A 13251-nucleotide genomic window follows, 5' to 3' on the forward strand; every position below is an offset into this window, starting at 1 on the left:
GCTGTGAGAACTTTTAAAAACTCAACGATTAGGATCTCAGATTCAGATCTCTTCTGAAGGCACATCATTAGGAACGTGCAAGAGTTGGTGATGGGGAAGAAAAGGGAGATGTCAGGCTCTTACTTTTACCATATGGATGGAGCACCCAGTGCTCATTTTTCTACTTTACTAAGCCATATGAATTTTGATCCAGCACATGAACGGAACTATCTGTGGAGTATTTCAGCTCAGAATATTCAATGCCAGGTTCTAGTTTTGGCAAATCTTGAGCAAAAGAGGAAATATTATTCATTCATTTCTCCCTCCCTTTCCTTCACCTTGCTTGGGGCCCTGCCAGAACCAGGGTTAGATTGCCAGCCCAGGAGGTACACTTCACACTCTGAGAGGTGCTATTCGTAAGCATATTATCCTCTTCTATGACTCCAGACTAAATCCACAGCTGAACAGTAGGATGCTGCTTGCTAATGTTGATCATTCTGGCAAAACAGACTGTCACTTCTGCAAACCAGTGTAAGTAGTGAGTTTTGTTTGCAGCTGAAATACCTAAATTATATGATAGTCTAATGATACACAGTGCTCTCTATTGCTGTCCTTTTCTACTTTTCCCTTCAATCTCTGTGCTCCTTCCTTTTTCCTACTCAAATACTCATTTCTTAGTATTGAAATGAGAACATAATTGAAAGTATTATCATCAGAAAAACAAGCTGCAGTGGATAACTTACATAGTTTAGATGTGTCTAGATGATGAGTCTGTTATTTGTTTTTGAATTTCCAGGAAAAGAAAATTAACTGTCCATTGTTTAGCATTGGTTAAATCTAAATGAAATCATGATCATTTCTACAGCAGATTTACCTTCCTAATTATGCTTGGCTAATGTTTACACTGACTGATGGAAAAGGATGGTGCCTGGGAGAATGCCAAATGGCAGAAGGAAGTCTGACCTGAGACTAAAAATGTCCAAGGGTAAATTACTGAGTGGACGATCTATAGCAAGATTAAAAAAAAAAAAAAAAGCTGATGACCTATCATTATTCCTTCAACTCTGTGTCCACTTCCTGTTTGATTCTGAAAAAAAAATTATTGGCTGAATTATAAACACTGCACTTTAACCTTGATAACACCTGAGAGGAATAAAGATATTTCCTATGCCCCCAGAGTTTAGTACAAGATTATGAAAAGGATAAATGTTTGCAAATGCTACTAATATCAAAACATGTTGGGGAATTGCTTGGCTTTCACATTCCACAGCTCTCATCTCTTCACATTTAAGTCACTTGACGCCTAGCTGCAGACTCCATGATCACAGAGGCCCTGAGTCCATCCTGACTATGGATCAAACAATAACAACAGGGACTTTGAGGCTAGTCCTCTGGGCCTCAATGTTCTGGTATTTATCATAACTGGACCACTGAAGTGTAGAGAAAATGGGGAGGAGTCTAGTAATCTGGAATCAGACCCTTATAAGAATGGGCTGGCTAATGGGAGAGAGATTCAATTGTAGGTAATTAGGTGTTGAAATTTACTAGGAGAAAAGAAGGGAGATAAGACACTCTTTCTTGAACACATTCTGCGAAAGTGACTCAGAGCCAATGCTTTTAAAGACTGTGATTAAAATAATGCCAGAGGAGGCAGTGCAAATTAAGTGATTGAAAAGTCAGTGATTAGACTATGAGATGTGGAAAAAAAATAGTCCAATGTTGACAATGTTTTGTGCATTTGCTCCCATGCCAATCAATGGCATTGGCCCTGCTCTCAGACTTGCTTCCTCTGGCTGCAGAACCTGGCTCTGGCTTTGAGTAAAGTCCAGTCTGAAAAGTAGATACATGATCTAGAGACCTTGGCTGTGGACAATAGGTTGTTGAGGTGCAGTTGTTGAATGGGATAGATAGGTGCAAAGAAGTGGTTAAACATGCAGTAACCAGAGTGTCCTCAGCACCTTGATTTTAACATGTCCCAAATGGAGCTCAATTTTTCCCTCAAACTTGAACCTCCTCCATAGTCATCATATATTTAATTATTATTTAGATAGTTATGTACAGTTAATTGTTAACCAAATCCAAGCAGTCCTATTCTAGGAATGCCCCTTATCATTGCCTTAGTCCAAGGTTTCATTGTCTGTCATCTGGACTATAGGGACAGCCTCCTTTTTAATTTCTGTCCTCATTCCCATCAGTCTTCCAATAAGTGCTTCAGTATGGCCTTCCTTAAAATATATTTGATTATGTCATCCTCTCCCTGGTGATCTCCAGCCTTTCCTCCTTGCCCACAGGACTCTTCAATGTGACAAACAAGAGACTTTGCAAGTTGGCTTCCACCTACCCCTCCAGTCTTCTTTCTTTCCACTTTCTGTATTCACACCCTGTACCACAGCTACACTGACCTTCTGCCTTTTCCAAACCTACCATGCCTTATTATCGCTCTACTATTCCTCCCTTCTCTCTTCTCTCTTCCCACCTCTCCTTATCTAACAAATAAAAGTGGAGTAACATGGTTTTTCTCTTATGGTAAAGGATTAGATGAAAATAGCCACCTTACCATAGTAAGGTAAGACATAGAATTACTTCAAGATAGATCCCAGGTCATGTGGAGATAGTGACTTGCCAAATTATACAGAACCATTAGAACAATAGATGAAAGAGTCAAAAGAAGCTTATCTCATTGTTTTTGGCTGTTCTCTATGTGATATTTTTAGTTTGTCAGATTTTAAAAAGATTAACAATCCAGTGTCCAAAGTACTACATATAAATTATATAGCAAACTAATTCTGTCAATTTGCTTATTAAAATAAAAAAGTTTCATGTTGTCTGAGTAGACTAATTGAGTAGCTTCTTATATCCAAAATATTTATCTAAAGAAAGACAACTTAGACTCACAAGTTAATAAGAATAAAATTTAGATGAATAATATGATATTAAAAGCTATAGCCACGATACCATAATACATTTCTTCAATTTTCCATTTCTGATAAAGGATCCTAAACATGGAATTAAAATCCGTGTTCCAGCAGTTTATTTTAAGAAACATATGAAGTAAAAAGGACTGGAATGCTCCAGGAAGTAGTTTTCAAGGCAAAAGTTATGCCCCTGATCTCAGTAGGCTTGTAATATGGTCTCTGCAGAACCTCTTGCTCCTGGTTTTTCAATTACAACTTCAAATCATATTCCTGATTAGTAACAAGCAATCAATCATAATTAATTAGTTAAAATGTTCAACCGTTAAAATCATTACCATTAATTAAAATAATTATCTCTATTTTGGCTGCACTTCATTACCATTTCTGAAAACGCATTGCTTGACTGTACTGCCATTCTTAGTACAGATTCTCCGTGAATGCAATGCATACAATAGATAATCTATGAACTACAGGTTTTAGATTTTTTACTGTTGTTGCATCTGGGGAAATCATTTCACTACAGTGTTATGGGCCTTATGAACAAAGCTCTTTGAAATGAATGCTAGCTATCACTGAATGCTGGCAAGTGAGGATTTTTGAAAGAACTTGTGCCTTTGAAGGAAATGTTTGTTTTATAGGCTAAACAATAATCTAGATACAGGGATAGACAGAACTAGTGAAGTAGAGTAGATAACAGAATTGGGCTAATCACCTGGAACTCACTACTGAGTTGAGGACTTAGAGAAAATGAAGATAAGTTAAGAGACATGGAAGATATTGAAGGTACAATGAACAGCTATAACTTTTTCTGTTAGAGACTTAGAAGGATAAAATGAAAAGAATAGAAGAGAGAGTATTTGAAGTGGTAATGACTGAGAGTTTTCTAGAATGGAAAAAAGATATTTGTCTCAAGCAGGGTAAATAGAATCAAATTCACATCTAGACACATCATAATAAAACTGTAGAACTATAAGGAAAAAGAGGGAAAAGACTTAAAGATATCAGAGAGAAAAACCAAGTTACTTTCAAACTTGGAAACATATGACAATTAGAATCATAGGAGTTAATTACCAGGGACAATAGATGTTAGAAAATAATGGAATCTTATCTTAAAGCACTGAGGGAAAATAACTTGAACCTAGAATTATATCAAGTAAGAGTGATGAAGACATTTCCAGATATACACAGATATAGCACATTCCTACCTTCAGACCCTCACTGAGAGAAATGCTCACGCAAGTGCTTTAGCAACAAGGAAAATGAACCCAAATGCAGGAAGAAATCCTGACCAAGGAAATCAATCAAACCTGCTGTTAAGCCTAAATACATGTTGGCACTAGTAACTAATTTGTAGGGGAAGGTGGTTAAAATGATGGTTAGGATACTAGACACCAATAACATGAAAGGTGTGAGCATGTGATGCTGTTTGGAGAGAAGTTAAAACACGTTTAAGATTCTTGTCTTGTTTGGGAGAAGGGTGGCATTTTTAAATTAATACTTGTTAGAAACACATAATATTAAGGATGCATGTTAGGTAGGTTAACTTACAAAAGTAGCATAAACTTTGTGAGAATGTTGCTTCTGTGAAAATGGATGGGATGGGGAGACTGGGTTTGAGAAAGTGTGCGACGAGGACTTCACTGTTATCAGAAGCAGCTTTACTGTAGACAGCAAGGACATGGCTTTGGGTCGTAGCTTTCTGGGAATGCATACCAGCTCTGCCTCTGGTATAGCCTGAATTGTGTCCCCCTGAAATTGATATGTTGAAGTCCTAACCTTCAGTATTAAGAATGTGACTGTATTTGGAGACAGGGCCTTTAAAAAGGTAATTAAGTTAAAATAAGGTTAGTAGGTTAAGTCTTAATCCAATATGACAGGTGTTCCTATAAGAAGAGAAAATTAGGATGCAGATATGCACAGAGGGAAGACCATGTGAAGACACAGGGAGAAGGCAGGTGTCTACAGGCCAAGGAGAAAAGCCTGAGAAGAAATGCTGTAGACACCTTGATCTCAGATTTCTAGCCTCCAGAACTATGAGAAAATAAATTTCTGTGGTTTAAGGCATACCACCTTTGGTACTTTGTTATGGCAGCCCTAGCAAACTAATACAGCCTCTTAAATCTGTATGACTTGGCACAATCTTAAAATTCATACCTTAGTTTCTTCTCTGTAAGATTGAGATAGAGCACCTGGGTGGCTCAGTTGGTGAAGCACCTGACTTTGCCTCAGGTCATGATCTCCCGGTTCGTGGGTTTGAGCCCCGCGTTGAGCTCTGTGCTGACAGCACGGAGCCTGGAGCCTGCTTCAGATTCTGTCTCCCTCTCTTTCTGCCCCTGTCCTGCTCATGCTCTGTCTCTGTCTCTCTCTCTCTCTCTCAAAAATAAATAAACATTAAATAAAGTTTTTTTTTTAATTGAGATATTAACTAACCTATCTCCTAGGTTTTTTTTTTTTTAAGATTTAATCAAATTGATGTATGTAAAGCACTTGGAATACATGGTTAAATACCAATAAATGTTAGCTGTTATTTCTTTTATTAAAAGTCTTAAATGTGACACACTATTACCATCGATTAATATGAGTGGTGGGCATATGGATATTTGTTATACTTTGCATTTTTTGGCAAATTTAAAAATTATTCTGAATAAAATTAAATCTATTCTCTATAATCTATATCAGATGGGAACTTGAAAGCGGGTTGAAGAATACTACAGCTGATGTTATGGTAGAGGGCCTATTAACAGCATTATTTATTTGAGAAGTATTTTAAGAGCATCTATTACCTGCCAGCTGCCAAGCTGACCATTTGAGTATTATGTATTGACCAACTGTCTTTCTTTTCTGAGCGTGAGTTTACTACCAATAAAATACTTTTTAGAATTTGTAATGCATTCTACTGTTCCATGTCTGCCTATGGCTTGGCACATGGGCATTTGCCTTGTGGAGCTTATCACAGGCAGACAAACCCAAATGCTTTATAGCCCTGCTTAGAGGATCTGGTGCATCTGCAGTAATTAAAAGAAGAGCTACTTGAAAAGAATTAAAGATTTTGTTAATTATCCTATTAATTGGAGTTATCAGGTCTCCAGAACACAAAGGCAAATAGAGTAGGCAACAGTGAGACCAGATATGTCTCTGGAAGTTAGTATTCATGATATACAAACCTGGGCCCCTTTGTGGTTGAGTCTCATCCAGATGCACCCAGCTATAAAAGAATAATACGAGAACTCATTAATTGGTAATTCTGTACAACTTCAAAAACAGATCTCCACCACAAGTGTGAGTTTTCTGACAACCTCCTAATGCCTCAAAGTTGTGGAGGAAAGCTTTGTCAAACCTGTGACTCACCATGATAGCTCAGAGGAACGCCCAGTAGGGCCTGGGAAAAGCTCATCTCATTGAAAAATGTATCCATCATTAAAACAGTTCACTTGGTTTTGTTGAAGTCACCCTCCAGTTCTTATTCTGTGCAGCTGTGGCCTCACAGTTGATTCCAACAACATTCATTCTTTGTTTGATCCTAGTCTCATGGAGACCCAACAACTATTGTAAGATATCGGCTGCCTGTGACAAGGTGGGGGATATTGGCACCATGCCTTCCAGTCTCCTCCTCACCCTATCGGCTACCCACCAGGACAGAAAATTTAAGCGACTAATTCGAATTGATGCTGTTAAATTATAATCATACGAAGAGATATCAAAGTTTCCGTGTGAACCATAGTTCATGTGTGTTATTTTTTAGTGTTATATCGACGTTTCTACTCTACTAGAGTGCAGTGTGGAAAGCTATTTAGAAACTTTGACGTTGTGAAGTCTTCCTGTTGGAGATGGAAGACATGGAGTTTAACCCTGACCCTTTACTTCCTAGTTATGTATTCTTGGGGGAGTCCCTTCATCCTTCCAGAGCTTCAGAGTGTTCATTCATACAAGGACAATGATAACACTTATTCTGCAGGTTGGAGAGTGGGTCAAATGAAATTGTCTATATAAAAGTGCATGTTACAGAGCCTGGCATAAAGTAGGTCTTAACAAAAGCACCTTTTTTTTTTTTTTCCTGATAGAAAGGTTCTATTATGTCCATTTCTATAAATTCACTTGGCAAACAAAACTTTGAGGACCTACTCTTAGCCAGGTGCTATCATTACAGCTGGGGATGCAGAGATGAAGAAGGTATAGTTTACAGGCTTGTGGGGAAGGTAAAGTCAAATATGCATACCTGATGAGTCCTACCACAGAGTAGACAAGATGCAGTGGAGACAAGATAGTGAGTGATAGTCTTGGCCTGAGGGACTGGTGAGTCTTTTCAGAGGCTAGGGTTAGGTCTTATAGAATAAATTTATCATGTGAACAAGATGAACGTGTGTGTGTGCCTGCATGTATGTGCCTTTGTGCAGGCCTCCGGGGAAAGGGAACCCTCTGGCACTAGCTGCTGAACTTGAGGTCTGTTCCTTGTTGGTCAGGCTTGGGGCTTCTCCCTGCTGACTCAGGCCTACTGCCCCTCTTTCTCTGCTCCTGAGGTTTGCCTGAGACTTGGCTTTGGTCCCTGGCCTGGTCACCTTTCTCCAGTCCTAGAAAGCTCATCAGGCAGTGACTTCTGCTAACAGTGCTGCCTCCAAATGGCACACAGGAGCTGAGGGCAACTATGGGTGCCAAACCGGGTCCTTCCTGATTTTGTGCTTACCCTGTGGGGCAATCTCTTCTCAGAGTCTTAGATGGAAAACAGGGAAATACTGGCTGTGTTTGGTTTTCTCCTTTTATAATAGAGGTGGCATAGGGAGTGAATCTGGGTACCCTGGAATCCCCCGGCCCTTCTCCAGGCTCCTCTCCTCATCTCCCTCTTTCTACTACCCACCTTGGCCAGAAGGGGTGGGATCCCCTTTCACTAATTCTCTTGGGAGGTGACTCCTGAGTCACAGCCTTTTCTTCACCCAACCTCTTGGGGAATGGGCTCTTGGGGAGAAAATGCCTCACTAGTCCAGTCACATCAATGGGGAAGTGTTTTTTAAAAAATGTAATAGCCATTATGATTATGTGAGAGAATCCACAAATTCCTGAGTGAATGAAGAACACCTGTGGGCTCAGCGCTATCACTTAGCACAGCTGACAAAGAGTGTTAGAGCTAATGTGGCTTTAGGAGTCCCACTCAAATGTCCCCTCCCCTAGGAAGACTTCTTACCTTCCATCACAAGAGCTATTTGGCTGACTTACCCCGAGGAGGCTCTGTGGTTTCAGGCACTCCAGCATAACTATTCTATCAGTATGTGGAGGAAAGAGATAAATTTGCACAGGGGTCCTAAAAAGGAGGAAATCACTAGCACGTCTTACAGTTTGGAAAAGGCAAGAGTTGTGAGGTGTGTTAGGGAGGGATTCTGAAATATTTGTAGGGGTAGTCAATAATTTAAGCTTAGAGGACCCAGGTAAATGTGGGTTTACATAGGCAGACAGTGCCATTAAAAAAAATGAGCATACAGAGCCTTTATTATATGTTGTTTTTGCTATTAAAAGTAGTGTGTGTATGTACATGGAGAGATGTCACTAAAGTAATTTCTGTCAACCAAGAACATGGAACTTAATTGACATAGGCTCTCTTTCAATCTCTTTCTATTTCTCTCTCTCTCTCTCTTTTTTAATGTTTATTTATTTTTGAGACAGAGAGAGACAGAGCATGAATGAGGGAGGGTCAGAGAGAGAGGGAGACACAGAATCTGAAGCAGGCTCCAGGCTCTGAGCTGTCAGCACAGAGCCCTATGCGGGGCTCGAACTCACGGACTGTGAGATCGTGACCTGAGCTGAAGTCGAACGCTTAACCGACTGAGCCACCCAGGCGCCCCTATTTTTCTCTTTTTAAGAAATTACTTGGGGCACCTGAGTGGCTCAATTGGTTAAGTGTCCAACTCTTGATTTCAGCTCAGGTCATGATCTCGTGGTTCTTGAGTTCGAGCCCCGCATTGGGGTCTGTGTTGACAGCCTAGAGCCTGCTTGGAGCCTTTCTCTCCCTCTCTCTCTGCCTCTCCTGTGCACGCTCTCTCTCTCTCAAAATAAATAAATAACTTCAAAAAAAAATTGCTTATCATGTAAGCATAATGATAGGATTACTTTCCCATTATTATGTTTTGTGTCTGAAGGGGAAAAAGGTTTCAGAGAACTTTGTATTGCCTCTTTTATTTTTTAGTTAAAAATTTTTGGAGAGAAAGCATTTAGCTGGCATTAAATAAAGTGAAAATCAGGCTAGAACAGTTCCAAAACTTTCTTCATAACACAATCTTCTGTTGAAATTTTCTCCCTTTGTCTCTCTTTCTCTTCTCTTCCCTTTTCTTCCTTTCCTGAAACTTTAAAAACGTATTTAATCTATTTCTGGCCTGACGCAGTCAAAGGGCCCTAAACCTAAGGATGCCTTCCAGTCTTTTGAGAACAGGTAGGCTCTTTGGATTTAGGTTTACATTGTGACAAATTTGAATAGTGATGGTTCATATTTAAATCAACTTGAAGGCCATACTACTTTCTCAAGATCTGTTTGTGTATTTCCAATGAAAATAATGTCATATAAACTTCTGTGACAATCACTAGGTATTTAGCCTAATACTTTTCTACCCACCTGAGTGGCTCTGTCCCTTTCCTACAAGTCTTAGTAACTCATGCTTTGCTGAATAATTGTGACTCCTTAATATTGTTTTTATTTTCTACTCCCAAACATTTGCTGGTAGCTTTGTTCTGTTTTTCCTCAAATTGGAGGAATTTTCTTCCTAAGTGATATGAGTCTTCAAAGGAGAGTTACATAGCCAGATTTCTTTTGGGTTCCCAAAGAATTGTCATACTTTCTTAGTCCTCTCTGTTGAGGATTTTAGAGTATTTCTCACTGAATGGCTTACAGGATGTTTTTAATGAAGGTTCCATTATATTTTCTAGGTGACCTTGAACCTGTATGCTGGGATACAGGATGGACATGGGTCCTTTGATGCTCTCCTAACTGTTGGTAAGTTAGTTTTTGGCCTTTCAGAGATACTTTGTTTGAAAACCTTCATCCATTGTTTTTGATTTAAGAATCTCAATCATGTGACATGAGTCTCAAAAGTCCTGTTACCATTTCTGTGGGGCACGGTACCTCACACAGCTAGGGTTCCTGTCTGCTGACTTGATTTTTCTGGAGTTCCTAACTTGGATTCAGCTGGCCCTGACCAACTAGGGTTTCAGTTATCTGAATTTGGCTTGAAAATATTTCTTGGTTTTAAAAAAGTAGGACCTCCTTTTTAGCTGGAATACACAAGAATTTGGAATGTGTTCTTATGGGTGAACATTTAGCCTTTAGGGAGATTCAAGGATAGGCAAGTAAGTTCCATGAGAATAGGAACAGTGTCTGTGTTGTTGAGATATGATATCCTAAACACATAGGAGGCATTAATTAAATATTAGTATGGATGGTATTAAACAGTCTATAGTTCATTCAAAGAAAATATATTGCAATTCTCAATAAGATATGTGTTCCTACTGGTTTCTCTGTCAGTGTCAGAGAAACGGGAGTTGCCAATTGATGTACCTTCTTAATTTTCTGGTCTTCGTTAAGCCAAATGCAATGTTTATAATGAAGGAATGAATATTAAAATAGTCTTCAGGCACTCATTTGAAGGGAGGAAAGAAAAGTTCCTAAGAGATTGTCATCATTTACAAAACCACGGTGCTAAATGACATGAGGTCCAGAGACAGCATTTTCATGGGCTGGTAGAAAAGTGTACTGCATGCTGTTGCTAGGCAACAGCCCATGCCAGCTTCTCTTGAATGAAGGCCAAGAGAATCAACAGAAACCAATGGGCTTATAAGAAAGGTTTTCACCTAGAATACTAACTTCTGTGTTCTTTTTTGCCATTATAGATGGTGTATAAGTCTTAACCAGTATTTGGTGGGGAGGGGCTCTGTATGTGGCCGCTATTTCACAAATTGTTCTCAAAGCCATTGCATGAAGTTTTGCTTATGGCCAAGTATTAATTATACAATTTGTGTATAAAATGTAAATTCAGAAAGAAAGAACACATTTCCCTACATGATGTTCCATTTACACCAATATGTAGCCACCCACCTATTTTTTCCTATTTGAATATTCCATTCCATTCCTTTCTCACTTTGGCTACATGTTTCGTGCAGAGTAGATCTGCTCTAGACAGCATGTTCAAACTACATTTGTAGCTAGGAAACTCTTTCTTTCAGCAGGTGTTCAGGGTGCTGTGGTTTGCTGTGGGTAACTTAACAAATCCATTACTTTTGTTGCCTGGAAGCATTCCAGTGGAAGAAGTTGTGGCTAGCACTATGTTGTAAATTACATCCAAAAGTCAGAATCACAGAATAACAAGTCTCTGACTTTCACTCCTATTTCATCCAAAGTTCAGGAATGAATCAAGGTATTGATCCATTTAAACTGTACACATACCTACTATGTGCCAGACATTGTGCCTTCACATATGCAGATTGTGTGAATTGTGTGTGTGTAATCAAACCAAACGAGCATACACATTTTATAAATTCTAGTTAAAATATTCCCAAGGTTTGTTTTTCACCTTGCTTTTGTCTCACAGCCAAACTTGCATAATTCCTTCTTTTTATTTTGAAATATATTGAATGGGATTGATATTGGGAGTTTCTTTGCCATTGGTCATGAAATTGTGGACTTCTAGAGCTGCCTTCAAGGCTGCAGTTGTAGTGGGAGAAAGGAATGCCCAATGAACAAGACTTGGGGCCTCCTCCCCAACTCTAACCAGAACACCTCTGTTTTGATCCTTTTTACAAACTGGGTTTTTGGTTTTTGTTTTTTGGGGTTTTTTTTGGCTTGTTTGTTTGTGTTTGTTTTTTTCAAATAAGATTTCACTTAAAAAAGAAAGTCTGTAAACTTTGTTATAAAACTTGATAACTTAGGAGGTCCCTGGGTGGCTCAGTTGGTTAACTGTCTGACTTCGGCTCAGGTCATGATCTCGCAGTTCGTGAGTTCGAGCCCCATGTCGGTCTCCATGCTGATAGCTAGGAGACTGGAGCCTGCTTTGGATTCTGTGTCTGCCTCTCTCTCTGCCCCTCCCCTGGTCATGCTCTGTCTCTGTTTCTCAGAAATAAACGTTAAAAAAAAACTTAATAATTTAGGGGGTGCCTGGGTGGCTTAGTCAGCTAAGCATCCACCTCTAGATTTCGGCTCAGGTCATGATCTCATAGTTTGTGAGATTAAGCCCTGCATCATGCTCTGCACTGATGGAGCCTGCTTGGGATTCTCTCTCTGACTCTTTTTCTGCCTCTCCCTGCTCACGCACGCTCTCCCTCTCTCAAAATAAATAAGCTTAAAAAAAAAACTTGGTAACTCTGGAAAACTAATCTCGTATTTTTCACGGGGTGGTACATACACCTCATGGACCATTTCCAGTTGTACCTTGGATGTTTATTTTAAAAAGCTGAACCTGAGGTATCCCCTTGCTCCCTAAACATACTGAAACAGATTCCCTGAGTGTTGGGTCTGTGAAAATACGTTTTAAACACGAATTCTTATGTACACTAAGTTTAATAATTTTTATATGAAATTATTTTATATACAAAGGAGTATGTGTAACATATGTGCTTCAAGGACTAATAACCCGTTTACCCACTACCCAACTTAATAGAAAATTACTAGGTTCTTTGAAGCCTATCATTTGCCCCTCCCAAATCACATACTTCTCTTTCCTCATTCCCAAAGTAGCCATTATACTGAATCCTGTGTGAATCATTCTCTTTCGAGTTTTATTCTGTACGATTGTATATAAACTTAGTGCATTGTTTGATTTTGCCAAGGTTAGGCAAAATGGAACTATGCTCTATGTATTGCTTTGTAACCTGCCCCTTTTTGGGTAAGTTTATAAGATTCATCCATGTTGCTATGTATACCTGTGGCTTATTCATTTATGTATATTGTAATCCAGGTATGAATATTCCAAAATTATCCAGTTTCCTGTTTGTGGACTTCAGTAGTTTCAGGTTTTCCTCTCACAAACAATACTTCCACGGACATTTCTATAACATAGCTCATAGTTGTGAAAAAGTTATGTGTATGTATTTAGGCTATACACTAGGGTATATACCTATGTATAGAATTACTGGGTTGTATGTGCAAGTTCAGATTTACTAGGTGATACCAATTTTTCCCCAATATGGTTGTATCAGGTATCAAAATATAAGAAATTCTGATTTCATTGATTTTAACTAGATTATTACACACATTACCAAGAAAACATGGGAGGTTGGGAGTGGTACAATTCTGTTTGCATTAATCTGGTTCAAGCCTTCTCAGAGAATCCTGTTCTTGCTTTGCCTGTACATGGTTAAAATGAAGGGCTTGAACTTGGTTTTAAAG

At 39.0% G+C, this 13251-nt stretch overlaps 1 long non-coding RNA gene across 2 annotated transcripts in view; it reads right to left on the minus strand.

The window, feature by feature from the left end:
* Positions 1 to 13251, minus strand: part of LOC113594682 (uncharacterized) — a 38657-nt gene that overhangs the window by 16918 nt on the left and 8488 nt on the right. For both annotated transcript variants that reach the window (XR_008292511.1, XR_003415102.2), the window contains one exon: positions 6059 to 6099. This is a non-coding gene — a long non-coding RNA (uncharacterized LOC113594682). The remainder of the gene's footprint in view (positions 1 to 6058; positions 6100 to 13251) is intronic.

Source organism: Acinonyx jubatus, chromosome F2, assembly GCF_027475565.1.
Source record: "Acinonyx jubatus isolate Ajub_Pintada_27869175 chromosome F2, VMU_Ajub_asm_v1.0, whole genome shotgun sequence".
Classification (NCBI taxonomy): Eukaryota; Metazoa; Chordata; class Mammalia; order Carnivora; family Felidae; genus Acinonyx; species Acinonyx jubatus.